Source organism: Papio anubis, chromosome 8 (assembly GCF_008728515.1).
Source record: "Papio anubis isolate 15944 chromosome 8, Panubis1.0, whole genome shotgun sequence".
NCBI lineage: Eukaryota > Metazoa > Chordata > Mammalia > Primates > Cercopithecidae > Papio > Papio anubis.
In genome coordinates this window covers 76,495,323-76,514,453 of record NC_044983.1, presented here as the reverse complement: position 1 = coordinate 76,514,453, position 19,131 = coordinate 76,495,323, and the positions used below count along the sequence as shown (strand labels likewise).

General features: G+C 40.9%; 1 long non-coding RNA gene across 2 annotated transcripts; it reads right to left on the bottom strand.

Annotated features, from left to right (window-relative positions):
• Positions 1-240: 240 nt before the first annotated feature.
• Positions 241-18,383, bottom strand: LOC103886921. Of its 2 annotated transcripts, XR_001905663.3 has the most exons (4): positions 13,112-18,383; positions 11,810-12,161; positions 815-886; positions 241-511 (listed from the first exon to the last, which is right to left on the bottom strand). It is a non-coding gene; the product is annotated as an uncharacterized LOC103886921 (long non-coding RNA). The 2 variants fall into 2 exon arrangements; XR_650784.4 differs by having other exon boundaries at positions 11,810-18,383.
• Between the last annotated feature and the right edge of the window lie 748 nt (positions 18,384-19,131).

The following is a 19,131-nucleotide window of genomic DNA, read 5'->3' as shown; positions in this document are numbered from 1 at the left end:
TCCAACCTGCCATGTCTCCTGGCTACAGAACCTTGGCTTGTGATGTCTCCTTCACCTAGAAGAGCGGCACCCACTAGCACTCCAGTGCCAACAGCTCTCTTATAACACACAGTGGTAACTTCAGAATTACTGATATGATCCATTCATTGTCTGTCTGCTCAAAAATGTCTTCTTTGTAGTTACCCAGCAATGTCGCTCAAATGCTTAGCACAGTGCCAAACACACAGCACACACATAATGGTTTGTTGAAGGAAGAAAGAAATACAATATTAAAGTTGCTGATTATGTTGTGGTTTGAGACTGCTTTGGCTCATCTTATTATTTTAGTTCTCCCATCAGTTATTTGTTCTTCTGGGTTAATGAGCATCTCCTGCTCCAGGCATGTCATTATTCTCATCCGAGGCCGGGTCAAGCCCTCCTGGTGGTCTCTGTGGTGCTCAGAACACTGGGCACAAACAGGCTTCAGGACGTGAGGAGAAAGATGGGAAGGGGAGAGGCACCAAACCAAGCCCTTTGGAAAGAAAGAGAAGAGGAGGGGAGGGGAGGGGAGGGAAGGGAGGGGAGAGGAGGGGAGGGGAGGGAGGAGAGAGGGAGGGAGGGATTGGGGAGGGAGAAAACTATTAAACACTATAATAAATTTACAATTAGATAATTAAATAAGCACATGCTTCCCCAAGGAAATTTAAATCCCCTTTCCACTGGCATGCCAAAAAAGAGGTGATTTCCTTCTCTTCCTGCCTCACACAGAAATATAGTGTGACTTGTTTTATTCATGGTCTCCTTGGAATTCTAGCCCAACAAAGCTTCTACTCACTTCTCCTAGTCCACCAGCGGGTCCCTGGAAGGCAGAGCCTGCTGCTTCTGTGAAGCCCTCATATTGCTCCATCTGAAAGTGAGAATCAGGAAGAGGGGAAAACAAGGTGTACTTTCCATGCCTTCCTTTAATTTGGCTCTGTGAATTGGCTCAGCATAACTAGCTGAGTTCCCATCTCCCTGTCCCTCACAAAACGAGATTTGTGACTTTTGGGGAATTTTTGCCAAAGTAGTAAAAATTCTTACATTACTAAATCTCTTTTCATCTCAGTACTAAAAGATAATACGTCCAAAGAAAACACTAAAATACCCAAGTGCCTCCCACTGGGATCAAAGAATTTTCCGTTTCCCCAGGAAGATCTTTAAATTTTCTCCCCTGTTAGTCTTCCAGCTCTTTACTCCCAGGAAGAACCACTTTCTCTCCTTACCCTGAACCGAAACCCTTCAGCTTTATTTGTTTACTACCTCTCTGCTTCAGAAAGTTTTTCTTTGATTAGCTTTACACAATTGTGACGATGATGATGAGGAGGAGGATGATGATGATGTAATCCACTCCACTGTCTAGGTTATCAGTGCTCATTTAATTGGTTTGCAGTTTACTACTTGATATTTATTTATAATATTAATAGTCCTAATTGTGTTCATGTGCTAGTTTCTTTATTCAGTGCCTAAAGTCCTTAAGGAAAAGAATATTTAATTCAATTTTATTCAAAAAGTATTTCCTCCACTGTATGAGTCCCTGGCACATGGGTAAGTGCCTACTGAGTACAGAAAATATAGTAACTGCTGAGGAAAACATTTTTAAAATAGATGTGACACCATCTCTGCCTTGGATATGTTTATAGCTCTTTAGGAAACAAATCAAAAACATATATATGTTTTATATAGATTCACATATATTCATAAATTCATATATATACATATGTTCATATATATGATTTTATATATTCATACATATTCATATATATACATATATTCATATAAATGTGTTTAAGTCCATTTTCTGTTGCTATAACAGAATATCACAGATTTGGTAATTTATAAAGAAAAGAGATTTATTTGGTTCATGATTCTGGAGGCTGGGAAGTCCAAGGGCATGGTGCTGGCATCTGCTTGGCCATCTGGTGAGGGCCCTGTTGCTGTGTCATAACATGGCAGAAGGGCATCACATGGCAAGGAAGAAAGAGGGCAAAAGTGTGCAAGACAGAGAGAAAACAGGGACCAAACTTATTCTTTTATCTTCACCCCTTTATCACTCCCCAAGGTAACCAACCCACTTCTGCAATAATGGCATTAATCCCATTCATGAGAACAGAACCCTGATGGCCTAATCATCTTTAAAGATCCCATCTCTCAGTACTGTTACAATGGCAACTAAGTTTCCAACACGTGAACATGTGTCTTTTTGTAGGACACCTAGCAATATGCTTTTTATTACACTCACATACAACCACAGAAATAGTTCAGATTATTATAGTTGATTTGCAAACATATACATTAATGTATAAGATACAAAAATATCTGTATAAATAACTATAATGTAAAGTGTAAGGACTGTAGAGGGAGTTGGGAAACCTTCCCAGAGACCATACTTGAGGAGACATAGGCAGATAAAGAATTTTCCATGAAGAGGAGGAGACATTTCTTACTAAATGAGAGAAGAACTATACAAAAGATACCAGGTGACATAAAATACTTGAGATTCTGGGAAAGGGGAGGAGTTAGGCATTATTGATGTGAGGATGCACATCAGGGAAGGAAAGCTATGAGATGGGTCTAGACAGACAGGACAGGATGTATTTGTTTGTGTTTTGTCCTACAGGCAATGAGAGCCTTGGAAGGCTTCCCAGCAGAGGTAAGAAGAGACAGAGAATATGCATTTCAGAAAGATCTTCCCAGGTAGCAGTTGGAGGGTGATTGGAAGTAGTGTTTTGTGAAACTGTAAGCAGTCAGGTGATTGCCAGAGTCTAGGTGGCCAACAATAACCTGAATGAAGGTGGTGGCAATGGGAGAAGTGGGAAGAGAAGGAAGGTACATCTCAGAGGAGGCTTGAGGACTGGTGGGATGTGGCAGGGAATTGCAAGGAGGAGTTGAGAGTGGGCCTTCTTGAAGCAGTGCACAGCCTGCTTGGTGACAGAATTCCTTAATCTAGTAGCACCTTGGGTAGCTGAGTTTCTGTACCTAGTAATGCAAGGGTGGCATCCCAGTTTTGTGAAACCTGAAGCAATCAATCTGAAAGCCCTCTTAGAAAAAAAATACAAAATGGGTACAAAAGTGAATACACATGTAGAGTAAGAGAAGAAATCACAACAAATTACAAACAATGAAAAGCTGAAAAATAATATAAATATTGGAAATGTCATAATTTTATTATAACTTTATTAACTAACGGCCTGACATATCTCTAAAATACATTTTCCCTGCATCTTTTCTCTGTATACTTTTTGTAAATTGAGATAAAAGTCATATAATACAAAGGCCACCATTTCAAAATGTACAGTTCCATGGTTCCATGGTTTTTATGTCACACAACCACTACTTAATTGCAAAACATTTCCATCATCCTAAAAGAAATTCTGTCCCTATCAGCTGTCAGTCCCACTTCTCCCCTCCCCCATTCCCTGTAACTACTAATCTATTTTCTATTTCTATGGATTTGCCTGTTCTGGACATTTCATATAAATGGTATTATGTAATATGTGTCCCTTTGTGTCTGGTTTTTTTTTTACTCAGCATAATGTTTTCAAGGTTCATTTATGTTGTCATTTGTAACAGTACTTGATCCTTTATGTAAAACATTTGAGGTAAAATTCACATAATATAAAAGTATTCATTTAAAGTGAACAGTTCATTTGTATGTTCTCAATGTTGTGCAACCACCACCTCTATCAAGTTCCAGAACATCCTTATCTCCCCAAAAGGAAACCCAATACCTATTAAGCAGCTATTCTCAATGTCTTCCTTCCCAGCACCTGGTAACCACCAATCTACTCTCTATTTCTATGGATTTACCTAGTCTAGATCTTTCACACCAATTGAATCATACAAGATGTTACCTTCTGTGTTACGCTTCACTTTGTGTAATGTTTTTGAGGTTCATACACATCGTAGCATGTATTGGTACCTTACTGCTTTTTATGGCTAAATAATACTCCATTGTATGAATATACCACACTTTGTTTATCCATTCATCTGTTGATGGACATTTGGGGTTTTTCTGCCCTTTGACTATTATGAACAGTGCTACTATGAACATTTGTCTACACATAGATTTTTGGAGTACCTGATTTCAATCATTTGGTGTATATATCTAGGAGAGGAATTGCTGGATCATATGATAATTTAATGTTTAACTTTTTGAGGAATTGCCAAACTGTTTTCAAAAGCAGCTACACCATTTATATTTTTATGTGAATGCACAAGATTTCCAATGTCCACAAATCCTACCAACACTTGTTTTCCTTTTTTTTTTTTTTTTTTCCATTATTAGGTGTGAAGTGGCATCTCATGTCATTTTGATTTATATTTTCCTATAAGGAAGGGCATCTTTATATGTACTGGTTGGCCACTTGTGTGTGTGTGTGTGTGTATATATATATAGTAGCACTATGTATATGTGTGTGTGTGTGTATATATACACATATACAAGTACATACATGTGTATATGTTATTTGAAGAAATACCCTTTCGATCCTTTGCCCATCTTTAAATTGAAGTACTTGCCTTTTTTGTTATTGAGTTGTAAGAGATCTTTATATATATTGGATATTAGACCCTTATCAGATACATAATTTGCAAATATTTTCTCCCATTATGTAGGTTATCGCTTTAATTTCTTGATAGTGTCTTTTGACACTATCAAGTCTTCTGTTTCCTTACTGATCTGTTTGCTCTATCCATTATTGAAAATTGGATATTGAAATCTCCTACAGTTATCATTAATTGGCTATTACTTCCTTCAGTTATGTTAGTTTTTGTTTGGTGTTTTGGGGCTCTATTTTTAGATGTATGTGGGTTTATAATTGTTATATCTTCTCAAGGGACTGAGCCTTTTATTATTATATGGTGCCTTCTTTGTCTCTAGTAGCATTTTTGCACTAAAATCTATTTTGTCTGATACTAATATAGCTACTCCAGCTGTCTTTTGGTTATGTTTTGTATGAAATATCTTTTTCAGTCTTTTGCTTTCAACCAATTTGTATCTCTAAATCTAAAATGAGTCTCTTATAGACAACATAGAGTTGGATCATGTTTTTTCATATATCCTACCAATCTCTGCCATTTAATTAGAGGGTTTAATCCATTTAAATTTAACATAACTACTGATAAGGAAGGACTTCTGCTTTTTGCTATTTGTTTCTTATATGTCTTATATCCTTTTTATTCCTTAATTCTTCCATTACTGCTCTCTTTTATGTTAAGTGGATATTTTCTACTGTGCCATTTAAATTCCTTTGTCATTTCTTCGACTATATTTTTGAGTTATTTTCCTAGTGGCTGCCTGGCAATTATAATTAATCTCTTAATTTATAACAATTTACTTTAGATTAATACCAACTTAATTTCAGTATATCAAATCTTTGCTTCTCCATAGCTCCATTCTCCCCACCCACCCCCATGCTATGCTGTTATTGTTACAAATTGTATTCGTATACATTGTGTGTCCGTCAACATAGATTTATAAATACTGCTTTATGCAGTCAAATCAGAATGGGCAGAAAAAAGTGTTACAAAAAATTAAACGTATTTTATATTTCCTTGTATAGTTATCTTTACCAGAGATCTTTAGTTCTTCATATGGCTTTTAGTTACCATCTAGTGTTCTTTTATTTCAGCCAGAAATACTTTCTTTAGCACTTGTTGGAGGGTAGGTCTATTAGCAACAAACTCTCAGTTTTTTTTTTTATCTGGGAATGTCTTCATTTATTTTTATTTTTGAAGGATACTTTTGCCAGATATAGAATTCTTCGCTGACTCTTTTTTACTTTGAGTCCTTTGAATACATCATTCCAGTGTCTTCTAGCCTCTGGGATTTTTAATGAGATATCAGTAATTAATCTTATTGAGGATTCCTTCTTGAATCATATAGAGTCGAGTTGTTTTCCACTTGCTATTTTCAAGATTCTTTGTCTTTGTCTTTGGTTATGGTGTATCTCTCTATGGATTTTCTTAGTTTATCCCACTTATAGTTCATCGAGCTTCTTGGATGTATAGACAACATTTTTCATCAAATTTTAGTTTCCTGCCATTATTTTTAAAAACACACACACCCTCTCTCTCTCTCTCTCTCCTCTCTTCTCCTTCCAGGACTAGCATTATGTGTATGATGACATCTCACAGGTCTCTAAGGTTTCTATTAATTTTTTGCTTTATTCATTTTTCTTTTGTTCCTCAGACTGGATAATCTCAATTGATCTATCTTCAAGTTGCTGATTCTTCTACCTGTTTAAATCTACGATTGGAATCGTGTTTAAATCTAGATGGAATGGTCCCCTAGTGATTTTTTTATTTCAGTTACTATACTTTTGAGTGCCAGAATTTCTGTTTGGTTGTCTTAAAAATAAAATTTCTATCTTTTTATTCATTCATTCATTCATTCATTCATTCATATATTAATTAGACAGAGTCTCACTCTGTCACCCAGGCTGGGGTGTAGTGGCATGACTTCAGCTTACTGCAGCCTCAATCTCCCAGGCTCAAGCAATCCTCCCACCTCTGTCTCCCAAGTAGCTGGGACTACAGGCTCACACCACCACACCCAGCTATTTTTTCTGTTTTTAGTTTCATGATGTTGCCCAGGCTGATATCAAACTCCTCAGATCAAGCAATCTGCCCACCTCAGCCTCCTGAAGTGCTGGGATTATAGGCATGTGCCACCACACCTGGCTTTTTAATTGGTATTTTTACTTGGTAAGACATTATTCTGATATTTTTAGTTCTTCAGATATTGTTTCCTTTCACTTTTTAAACATATTTCAGGTAACTAATTTAAAGTGTATTCTAGTAAATTCAATGCCTAGGCCTCCTCAGAGATAGTTTCTATTAACTTTTTTTCCTGTGTTTGAGCCATACATTTTTTGTTTCTTTGTATAGCTCATAATTTTTTGCTGCAACCTGGATGTTTTGAGTGTTATGTGGCAACTCTGGAAAATAAATTCTCTCCTCTCCCCAGGGTTTATTGTTGCTGCTGTTCATTTTATTTTCATTTGTTCATTGAATGATTTTTATAAACTAATTCTGTAAAGTCTGTATTCTTTGTCATGTTTGACCATAGAAGTCTCTGTTCTGTTAGAACAATAATTGGACAGAGATTTCCTCAAATGCCTGAGACCAAAAATATTACAGTGTTTGCCAAGAGACTCTGTGTTGGGGCCTGCCTTTAACACTTAGCCAGGCAGTTTACAATTCTGCCTTAGCCTTCACTTCCTTCTTGTGTAAAGCTTCAAGGTCATCCAGAAGTCAGAGCTTAGGGTCTTGATAGGTCTTTCCTGGGCAGGCATGGCTTCTAGATTCCCAGGAATATGCATGTACTTTGCAAAGCCTTCATGAATATAACATTTCCCAGCTTTTTCTTCCTAATTTTTTGGTTTGTAGCAACTATTTATCACCTCAGGCAGCAGACACTAAAACATGTGCCTGTAGATGCTTTTGACAAATGCTTCCCCTACCCCCACATAGCTTTTGGACTGGGTGAGATCCAGGTCAAGTGAAATAAAGACAAGCCTTTGGAGCAGACTTCCACAGAGCCACCACATATGTTTTTAAAGGGAAAATAATTACAATTCTTTTTAAATGAATTTTATTCTAATTGTCGCTCCAATACCAGGAGTGCCAGCTATTCCTTTCACAAGTACCTCTGAGTTGGGTGTGAGGTATGGTCCGAGGTTAAGTTAAAATGCCACAAAGCTTACTGAGATTCAGTGCTTTCCTTGAATAAACACTCCCTGGTGGCTGCAAGCCTCTAGTTAATTTCTAGAGTTGAAAAAAGTTGCTTCTGATCATTTTTGCCAGTTTTTTTTATTTGCTTTTATGGAAGGGTAAAATATTAGAGTGCCTTACTCCACCATTTTCACTGAAATCACTCCTCTCTGTATTCTTTCTTATTGCCTCTTGCTATGACAATTTAGTAACATGATTTTTCATTGAAAAAGTAGAAAGATAATCCAATTTTTCCTTTATCATGGTTGACCACATTTCTTTGTTTGTTTGTTGTTGCTTTTTTGTTTGACAAGGAGTCTTGCTCTGTCACCCAGGCTGGAGTGCAGTGGCACGATCTCGGCTCACTGTCAGCTCTGCCTCTTGGGTTCATGCCATTCTCCTGCCTCAGCCTCCTGAGTAGCTGGGACTACAGGCGCCCGCCACCATGCCTGGCTAATTTTTGTATTTTTAGTAGAGACGGGGTTTCATCATGTTAGCCAGGATGGTCTCGATCTCCAGACCTCATGATACACCCGCCTTGGCCTCCCAAAGTGCTGGGATTACAGGCGTGAGCCACCGTGCCGGGCCAACCACATGTTTTTGAAAAAATTATGAAGAGCTTAGAAAAATTCCTTATAGATGGTGAGCAGTGTCACTTTTACAATCTCCTCAAGTTTCCTGCTCAGACAAGGCTTGTTGGTCGAGCAAGACTTCAGAGAACTCCAGCTCTTTGATCATAGTTGGCATGGCACTGGCAACGAATACCCTGGCAGCTAGTAAGCCTTGGCCAGTCTTTTGCACCTCTTCCTCTTCCCCATATTCTGCCCTTGCTGGGCTGGTCCTGGGGTTAGGGAGCAAGACGCCTAGAAACATGGTCCTAATGGACCCTGCACAGGGTGCAGAGCAGCCTCAGTCTCAGATACTCTTCCAGGGATCAAAGATAGGGTCCAAGTGCTCCCCGGCAGCTGCCAAAGGCAAATTATCACAGCAGGGCAGGCGAATGTGAAGGTATTGCTGGCAGTCTGCCAACCCCACTTACAGCCCTGGGACCACTGGCAGGGCACAGACAAAATATGAATATAATAGAATATAGACAAATAATATAATATAGACAAAATGAATATAAAACCAACCTAAATGCCCATCAGTTGATGACTGGATAAACAAAATGAGCTCTGTCCATACCAGGTATTTTTATTCGGCAATAGAAAGAAATCAAGCTCTGATACATGCTGCAACGTGGGTGAACCTTGAAAACATCATGTCATGTGAAAGAAAACCAGTCACAGAAAACCATGTATTATATGACTCCACTTATATGAAATGTCCATGAAGGGGCGAGGTGGCTAACACTTGTAATCCCAGCACTTTGGGAGGCCAAGGTGGGCAGACTGCTTGAGCCCAGGAGTTTCAGACTAGTGTAGGCAACGTGGGGAAGCCCTGTCTCTACTAAAATTACAAAAAATTAGCCGGGCATGGTCGCGCACGCCTGTAGTCCCAGTTACTTGGGAGGCTGAGGTTGGGGGATCACTTGAGCCCAGGAAGTCAAGGCTGCCATGAGCCATGACCATGCCACTCTACTCCAGAGCTGTTATCCAGGCTGTTTCATAAAAAGAAAGAAAGAAAAAGAAAAACATGTCCAGAATGGGCAAATCTGTAGAGATAGAAAGTAAATTAGAGGTTGTCTGGTTTTTAGGGGTTAAGGGCAGGAATGAGAAGAGATTGCTAATGGGTCCACAGTTTCTTTGTGGGGGTTACAGTAATGAAAATCTACTAACAAGTCTGTGAATATACTGTAAAAAGAACACAGAATTACAGAGCTTAAAAGGGGACATCCTATGTTATTCGTATTACATCTCAATAAAGCTGTTAAAAAGTAGGAATATAGAGAGGCCCCCTCCTTGGGCAGTACTCCTGGCTTCATCATATGTGAGAGCTGCTGCTGCTGCTTCCCTCTGCAGGGCAGCACTCAGCCTAAGACGGGACCCCTACAAGGAAGGAGCCCTGAAGCTTAAGTGACATTAGCTCCTTAGACACCTGCCTTTGGATTTGTGTCAAGCATTCTTCTTTCCTTTTTTTTTTGTTTTGGTTGTTTACTTCAGGGTGCCAAAACTTTTTTTTAAGTCATGTTGATATGGTTTGGCTGTGTACCCACCCAAATCTCATCTTGAATTGTAGCTCCCAGAATTCCCATGTGTCGTGGGAGGGACCCGGTGGGAGGTAATTGAATCACAGGGGCGGGTCTTTCCCATGCTGTTCTCATGACAGTGAATAAGTCTCATGAGATCTTATAGCTTTATACAGGGGAGGTCTCCTGCACATTCTCTCCTATCTGCCGCAATGGAAGACACGCCTTTTGCCTTCCATCATGATTGTGAGGCTTCCCCAGCCATGTGGAACTGTGAATCCATTAACCCTCTTTTTCTTTATAAATTCCCCAGTCTCGGGAATGTCTTTATCAGCAGTGTGAAGACGGGCTAATACACATGTTGACAGATACATACTCAGTTAACATTCCCATGTTTACTAGCTCACAAGTTAACATTAAGGGAGGTGGGTGGAAGGTGACCAGGGTGATAAAAGGGAGGAGTGACATTTCAGAAATGTACTGATACAGGAGCAAAAATATATTGACACATGAGTTCCTCAATTTAAAACAATTGAAATCAACAAAACCAATCTTTTCTTTTTTTCCCCTTTCACTATAAACCCTAAGACGGACAGTGACATTGGGGGCAGCCTCCAGAAAATCAATCAGCCTCCAAAGCAACAGATGTGACAGATACCTTTGCAATCACATCTAAGGGATGCCTCAGCTCGTAGAACTCCACCCCAATCACACTCTGTAGTTTAGAACATGCTCATTCGAACATGCACAGAGATAGAAAGTAAATTAGAGGTTGTTTTGGGTTTCAGAGGGTAGAGGCAGGAATGAGAAGAGACTGCTAATGCGTCCACAGATTTTTTTATGGGGGGTGACAGAAAATAAAAATATTTTCCTGATTTTTCCATTGTCATTTCCAGAACTGTGCCATAACTTTCTTCACACAACTTTGCTTTGGTTGACTTTTGGCTGAGTCATGGGAACTTATGGGACTAGAATACTCTGACAATTTTGGCGAATTCACATCTTGAAATGGGGATAATAGCCTCTTTCAAGTTCTGTCATCACTATTACTATTATTATTATTATTTTGAGACAGAGTCTCACTGTGTCGCCCAGGCTGGAGTGCAGTGGCTCAATCTTGGTTCACTACAACCTCTACCTCCTGGGTTCAAGTAATTCTCCTGCCTCAGCCTCCCAAGTAGCTGGGATTACAGGCGCCTGCCACTGTGCCCGGCTATTTTTGTATTTTTAGTAGAGACAGGGTTTCACCATCTTGGCCAGGCTGGTCTTGAACTCCTGACCTCGGGATCCACCCGCCTCGGCCTCCCAAAGTGCTGGGATTACAGGCGTGAACCACTGCACCCGGCGTACCATTATTTGTTAAGAGATTATTGTCTGCACGATCCCAGGGTTTGGCAAGCCATGAAGGCCTGTTCTTGTCAAGGGGCTTACCCACCTCAAAAAATACTGTGCTTTGGCAAAACCTACAGGCTGATTGATCCTCAAATCTGCTTTGGCTTCACTCTGGGCATACAGTTGGACTGTATTTCCCAGTCTGCCTTACAGTCTGGGGTGGTCATTTAAGCGAGGCCAGTAGAACATAGGCAGAAATGGTGTGCATCTTCCCCAGGTCTGCTCCCCATGGGAGCCACTCTGCCTCCCCTTCCAGCTGACTGGAATGGAAATGACTTCTAGGTCAACCTGAAGGAAAAAGGGCTGGGTCTCATACCACCACCAGAATTCCCACATGGCACTGTTAAAAGAACAGAACTTTTATTGCATTAGACACTAATGTTTGGAGGTTTCTCTGGACCGGGGGATACCCTAACTCATATAAATGTCTTTTAAATGAACCTAACCATACCAAAATTTTTTGTTGTGTAAAAAACTGCCCCAAAACTCAGTGACTTCAAACAACACATCTTTCTTAGCTCACATTTTCTGTGGGTCTACAATTCAGGCATGGCTTACCTGGGTGTCTCTGGTTCACAAAGCTGCAATCAAGGTGTCAGCCAGGGCTGCAGTCATCTCTAGGCCGGGACTGGTGGAGAATTCAGTTCTCAGCTCCTTCCCGTGGTTTTTGGCAGCGTTTAGTTCTTTGATGGTTGTTGGTCTGAGGGCTTCAGATCCTTGCTGGCTGTTGGCTGAAGACATCAGTTCCCTGCCAGCGGGGCCGCTCCATAGGGCAGCTGATGACATGGCAGCTGGCTTCCCTCAGAGCAAACAAGGGAGAGAGCCAAAGAAGATGCTCCAGATGGAGCTGGAGTCTCTTTGTAACCTAATCTTGGAGGTGACATCCCATCACTTTGGCCATGTTCCATTGCTGGAAACAAATTGCTAGTTGTAGCCCATGCTCAAAAGGAGGGAATCCCACTCAGGGGCATGAATACCAGGAGGTGGGGACTATTGTGGGCCGTCTTTGAGGCTGCCCACCACACTATGCAATTTTTTTTCCTGAAGATTTGTGGACACCTTTTAAAATGCTCTAAAGCTGTGCTGCCCAATATGGGAACCATTAGTCACATGTGACTATTTAAATCCGATCGAATTAAAAATTCAGTTTCTCAGTCACACCAGGCACATTTCAAGTCCTCAATAACCACATGTGCCTAGTGGTTCGCATATGAGACAGTGCAGATATAGAACATGTCCATAACTGTAGAAAGTTCTATTATTGCGAAAACAAGACAAAACAAAACAAACCTCTCTTTAAAAAGCTGGGTTTCCCCAGAATTGTGAAGCCACAAACAGGGCTTCTGGGACACCTAGACTGTGTTTCTGCATTCATTTCCACCCATATTGTTCATCTGTCTCCTTCCAGGAACTCAGTTGTAACTAGTCTCTTTCCTTCCTAAAAGCCTACTCTCAAAAGAAAAATAATTAAACAAACTCACACTAAGGTGTAAACGACTATCTTTTAACATCGTTTTCTCAAAGGTACTTCCATTCTAACCAGACTAAATCTGAATAAATAAATTCTCAATTGTGGCACTTTAGATGTCAGCTTTACTGATTTGGAGAGGAGTTTCAAGTCTTTGGAATGCTTTGAAACTCAAAGACTGAAATGAGAACACTCGCCCCTAATCTATCTGACTTTTGAATTCTGGTTTTCACATGAATGTTTCCATAGTAGAGAGTAACCTGGGTCTGGACGTGTTCTAATTTAGCATCATATGTGCAAACATCAAACAAATAATATAGTAGACTCCATCTCTATGTACTCATAATGGGGGACCACCATATCGGGAGAACTACATTATGACATCTTAATACCTAGTTTTTCCTCTTGGATTCATCATTTAACTTGTTTCAACCAGAAGGTTGCCTTTCAGCTGCAGAGGGAAAACAGAAGTTCTTTGACAGAGACAAAAAGCGCTGGAAATGACTCGTTGGTGTTTTTCCGCCTGAGCAAGCAGGCCCCCCTTACTAGATCCCGGTGCACAGTATTCACCTTCGTGGCTCGAGCAGGGTCTTTGCTGGTGCAAACATAATTTGCCACATTGTCTCCATGTGATCGTTTGAAAGCTGAGGGAGCTGTCTCTAATGACAGGTCACAAACATCCGCGACGCGGGCTCCTTTATGCCTGCTCGGCTGGGCTGGGCGCTGGCAGCCTTGCCACTCAGGCGCTTGTTTTTGTTATGGAACAAAAGCCTCACTCCCAGCTGTGGCGCCAAAATCTCGCTCGCACTGTTCGAGTAACTGACAGCTCCGGAGCTAGGCGTAGGGGAGGCCTGGATAGGCTCCTCCAATAGCAGCCGCCTCTTTCTGCGACCCCCGCGTGTTTACCCGCAGCCGGCTGCCGGCGGGAAGGAGGCGAGGACGAAAACCAGGACGTGGAGTTGGCTCGGAGTGGGCGAGCGCCCCAGCAGAAAAGTGAAAGCCTACTGGGGCCCGCCGCCCAGGAGGAATCCGCATTGTAACCCGGAGCCTGCGGCTGAGATGCTGTTAATTTATTTGGTTCACCCCATCAGTCTGCAAGAAATTCCCCTGACAAGTTCCTCGCGGTTTCGTGTGTCCAGTCTTTGTGATTACAGGGCGATGATGTAGCACAGAATGTGTCCACTTCACTCAGAGGAACTAATAGATAAATAACCATTTAAATCCCCAGTCCCCTGCTAGGTGCTCTGGAGTGACACGAAGAGGAGAGAAACGGAAGAAGAGATGGCTTATATGTCAGAAATGTTCATCGCTTCCTGCAAACCTTCAAAGCAAAAAGTCATGACCATCATCATTAAAGAAGGCTTATTAAACGTCGAGTTGTATGTGCTGCTGTTGTGTATTGAACCGTGAAACTACAAAGAGCTTGTCCCTGGGCTAACAGATTCACATAGCAAAGAAAGTTCCCAAGTTGTACTAGGCAAAATGAGTATGCTAAATCTCTATCCTTTGCACACCAGGATAAATAAAATAGATTCATGCCTGGTCAGTGAATACTAGGAGCCTCTAACTTGGCGGAAAATTAAATGACTTTGAGGTTGTGGTTTCTGAGTTGGAGGCCACCGCGCTCAGAGCTCTGGAATTCAGGGCTGAGCGCCTTTGCTGTTCTGCATATGTTGGTCGTGTGATTTTGAAGACAGCCAACTTCTCTGGGCCTGGCTTTCTCATCAATAAGGTGGAGACAATACATCCAGACTTGCTGTGAGGATGCAATGGGATGACTTACGTAAAGTGCCTGACACTTAAGCACACAACAAACAAATGTAATTTGATGCCAGTATCTGACAGAGAATTTTCCAGATGTGATAGGCTACTTTCTTCAGCATGAAGAGAAAGCATTTAGGGCAGTATACCTAGCACATGGTGAGCACCCAATAGTGTTGATGCTGCACTGCTGAGCATATCAGACAAATCCTGGCTTTGCCAGTTGCCAGTTATGTTTCTTCATTTCTCTGTGCCTTGATTTTCTCATCTGTATAATGGATATTATAATAGTACCTATCCCATAGGACATTAGAGGATCAAACAAGATAACTCATGAAACAGGCAGCTGGCAGCACTCAGTAAGTGTCATCTAGTACTATTATTGCTTTCACATCTGACAGATGATTGTTCTAGGAATTATGACTTAGTGATAGACTATATTCTCCTCAGTATAATTTAAGGACAGGAGGAAAATGGAGTTTTCCCTAGGAGCATGCCTCATCTTCCCTTCCATGCCTCTCTTCCCCTTAGATTGGGGTTCTGTCCTCTTCTCTGGGCTCCGACGATGCTTTCACTGCAAACGGGGACTCTGCATTCTGACATCCACCAGTCCTGTCCTCTCTGCAGCAATTCTTTTTTAAACTTTGAATTTTGAGATTATTTTAACATGCAGTTGTAAGAAATAACAGAGATTACGTGTACCTACTTTTCTCCAATGTACCCAGTTTTCCCCAACGGTAACATCTTGAATAACTACAGTACGATATCCTAACCAGGATATTGACATTAAAATCCACCTTGTTCAGATTTCACCAGTTTTACAGTCGTGTGTGTGTGTGTATGTATTTAATTCTGTGTGTATTTACAGTGCAGTAGTGTGTATTTTAATTCTGTTTAATTCTATCACACATGTAGATTCGTGTAATTACATGAATCTACATGTGTGATAGAATTAAACAGAATTACAGAACAGTTCCAACACAAGGGTCCCTTGTCTGACATGCTTTGTACCCCAGATGTTCACTGATTACACTACTACCATTTTCCCATAAAATTCCTTTCTCCTGATTTCAAAGACTTGTTAAAAGCTTGATTAACCCATCACAAACGGCTAAGGTATTGAATGTTGTAAATGTAAATAAGGTAAATGTTGAATGGGTCATACCCCCCAAGATAATTGTTTTCTTAGAGAGAGCTTTCATGATTTTACTCTGAGGAATGAGCAGTAGGAGACTATCAGGAAACAAGATAAAAGAAAATGGGGCTCAGAATTATCACTCAATTTTAAATGTGCATGAAAAAACGGGGGTGGAAAAGAAACATGGAAGCCTGAAAGGGCTCCAGGCTGATTCATCTAAGTGGAAGTCTAACACACACACACACACCCTTCAAAGTGAGAAAGGTTTCAGAAACTTCTCCCTTCACCCAGCCATTACCCACTGGAATATATAGGAAATCTCACGGCTACAGTTGAAGAACTAGATCTCAGCCCTGCTTCCTTCCAACAACACAGGGCAGAAGTTAAACAATCAGTCATTGCCCAGGCTTGCAATTGCTGGGAAAAGAGTCCTGTTTGATTGGGGTGAACCACAACCTTTTAGTATTGACGATGCTGACATATTCTTAAGGTGCAGAAAGCACTGGCTTAAAGCCTGGCAGGGGAGGAGGATAAAAGGCATTTCCTTTACAAATTTTGACATCATTAGAATGCACAATGCTCCACAAACACTTTTCCTTCTACGACTTCGTGCAAAACCTGAGAATTGCAGCGCAAAATCCTGGAAGTGGAGGAATGGAAGCCTTGGTCCTCAAGTGCTTCATATCACAAGGCTGTCCTAGTGAGGAGTAGATCTGGGGCACAAGTCCTATGGCTTTCTGTGGTGCTACTGGCAAGTGAAAAAAAGGGTCAAGGGATTGGGAAGAGAAAATGTGAAGAAGTGGCATTGCCAGAGGTGATGTTTGACTCAGTTGTTTCTTATGTTCTAAAAGCGTGGTACCTGGACCAGAAGCTGCAGCAGCACCTTGCAACTTGTTAGGATGCAAATTTTCCAACCCCACCCCACATTTTTAAAATCCGAAACTTTGAGGCTGCATCCCATTAATCTGTGCTTTAACAAACTCTCCAAGTGATTCTGATGCATGGTGAAATTTGAGAACCACTAGAGCTTCCAAAAAAAAGGTCCACAAAAAGTTTGTTGACCCACTAGAATGGTTAACCATTCTTACGGGGATATAGATGGAATAGTCAAGTACTACTTTAAATTCAGGAAAGAAATGTTTAAGCAACTATAAATGCTAAGCACTATTTTAGGGACAGAGGGACGAACAAGACAGACGATATCTCAATGTCATAGAGCTGCTGGTAATAAGTGCTCAAAAGAAAAAAGAATCAGGTTTGAAGTGCAATTTTAGCAGGGTGGTGAGGAAAGGCCTTTTTAAGGACATATTTGAGCAGATGCCTGAATGAAACTCCGGAGCCAGCAGGTCATGGTAAGATCTGGAAGCAGGGTGTTCTGCCAGAGAGGACTGGAAGTGTGACAGCCTGATATGAACATGAGTTTAGTGTGATGAAGGAAGACAGAAGGCAATGTAGATAGGAAGGAGGGAAAGGAGAGCAGGTTACTGAGAGGTGGGATGGAGATAGTAATATAATTACAGGGTCTTCTGGGCCTCAGAAGGAAAATTTGGATATCTTCTCAGTGTGATGGGATACTATCAGAGGCTCTTGGACAGGAGAGGGGCATGCTTTATTTTTTGTGTGTTTTACACAATTTGGCTGCTATGTGGTGGTCTGCCTGTAGGAGGACAAAAGTGAAACAGTAAGACTAGTTAGGAGGTAGTCCAGGTTAAAGATGATGAGTGCTGGATGAATACCGCAGTGGTGGAGGTGGTGGAATTGGTTGGATTTAGGATGTATTTTGAAGATAAGTCTGGGATGTGGGAGAAAAAGAGGAGTCGAGAATGACTTCTAAGTTTTTATCTTAAACCAACGGGTAAATTGCAGTGCCACTTATTAAAATGAGCAAAACTGGGGAAGAAACATATTTGAAAAGAAAACCAAGAATTTTATTTTGGTCCTGTTAAGCTTGAGATGCCTATTAGACATCCAACTATTGTGTTGGATATCAAATATATGAGTTTGCCACTCAACAGGTATACTACATTGAACTTATTACCTTATAGTGTGTGTGACTAGGTTAAAAAAAAACTATTCATTAAATGTTACAGGTAAATATTTTCAAAAAGCATTTTATAAAATAATACTTTGCTTTTTGCCATTCTCACACTCCTTGAATCTATTTTATTAAAACTTTTCACATGAGTCCTTTACATCAGGTCTCTCCCATCACTAGAACCACTTTCTCAATCTTTTAACAGTTCTGCAAACCACATCATATTCACTTCCAGATGAGCTGTTTGACATGCAGCCCTTTTTGTATCTGTATATGATGTTGCCTCTGGATACTTTATCCTAACGACAGAAAATCAATCTGCTGCTTGTGATCTCCACATCAAAATCACATACCATCTTGCTTTATAAGGTGGTATATAGATGTCTTATTTCCAGCAACATCCATCAGTGGTGATTCCAGGAAAATGGCCAAATCCAAGTTAAATTTCTTTGACTCCCAGTTTTACTGAATGCATCAAGTGGCCTCTGTAAAAATTTTGAACTAACATTGACTGAGATTGCTTCAAGCTAATGTGCCTCCTTCGAGCAATACTTCGTTGTACAAAATTGAGTATTTGAGTGGGCACTCTTGTAAAATTAGAGATGCCATGAGAGGCAAATATAAGACATCTGCCTCTTTCTTGAAGGATCCTTTTAGAATATAAAAACATCATATAGGCCAGGCATGGTGGCTCATGCCTGTGATCCCCCAGCATTTTGGGAGGCAAGGCAGGTGGATTGCTTTGAGCTCAAGAGTTTGACATCAGCCTAGACAACATGGTGAAAACCAATCTCTACAAAAAAAAAAAAAAAAAAAAATCAGTAATTAGCCAGGCATGGTGGTGCACACCTGTAGTCCCAGCTACTTGGGAAGCTGAGGTGGGAGGCTGGCTCGAGCCTGGGAGGCGGAGGTTGCAGTAAGCCAAGATCCCACCACTGTGCTCCAGCCTGGGTGACAGAGCCAGGCCTTGTCTCAAAAAGAAAAAAATCATATACTCCAGCATAAATGTATGAAAGCTAAACACCACTGAGGCAGAATACCCTTGGGCCCTGAAACTCATGCCCATCTTCTGCAAGGGGGGAAGAGCTGAGGTTCTTGGGAAAGACTCTTCAGATAGTCATTTTGGTTTATTCTGGCATGAGTTCACCGTGAGCATAGCTAAGATCACATAACACAGGGGTGCAGAGAGAGGGTTGGTGTTGCTGGTCTGGGTGCATGGGTGTGCCTTTAGGCACACTGATTTGAGTGGAGAAATGAAGGTGTCAAGTGTTTTTAACCTGAGTATTCACATTTCTCTGTACCACCAAAATCATGGTTTCTGGGTTAAGAAGAAGAGAGAATGTGACAATAGAGGAGCTTCTCCATAGACTACCTAACATGGGCTTGACTTCCCTCTCTCATGACTGTTGATTCACATGTGATGTGGAGTGATATCTATGCTGCTGCCACTGCAGAATTCTTCCATCACACCAGCCTAG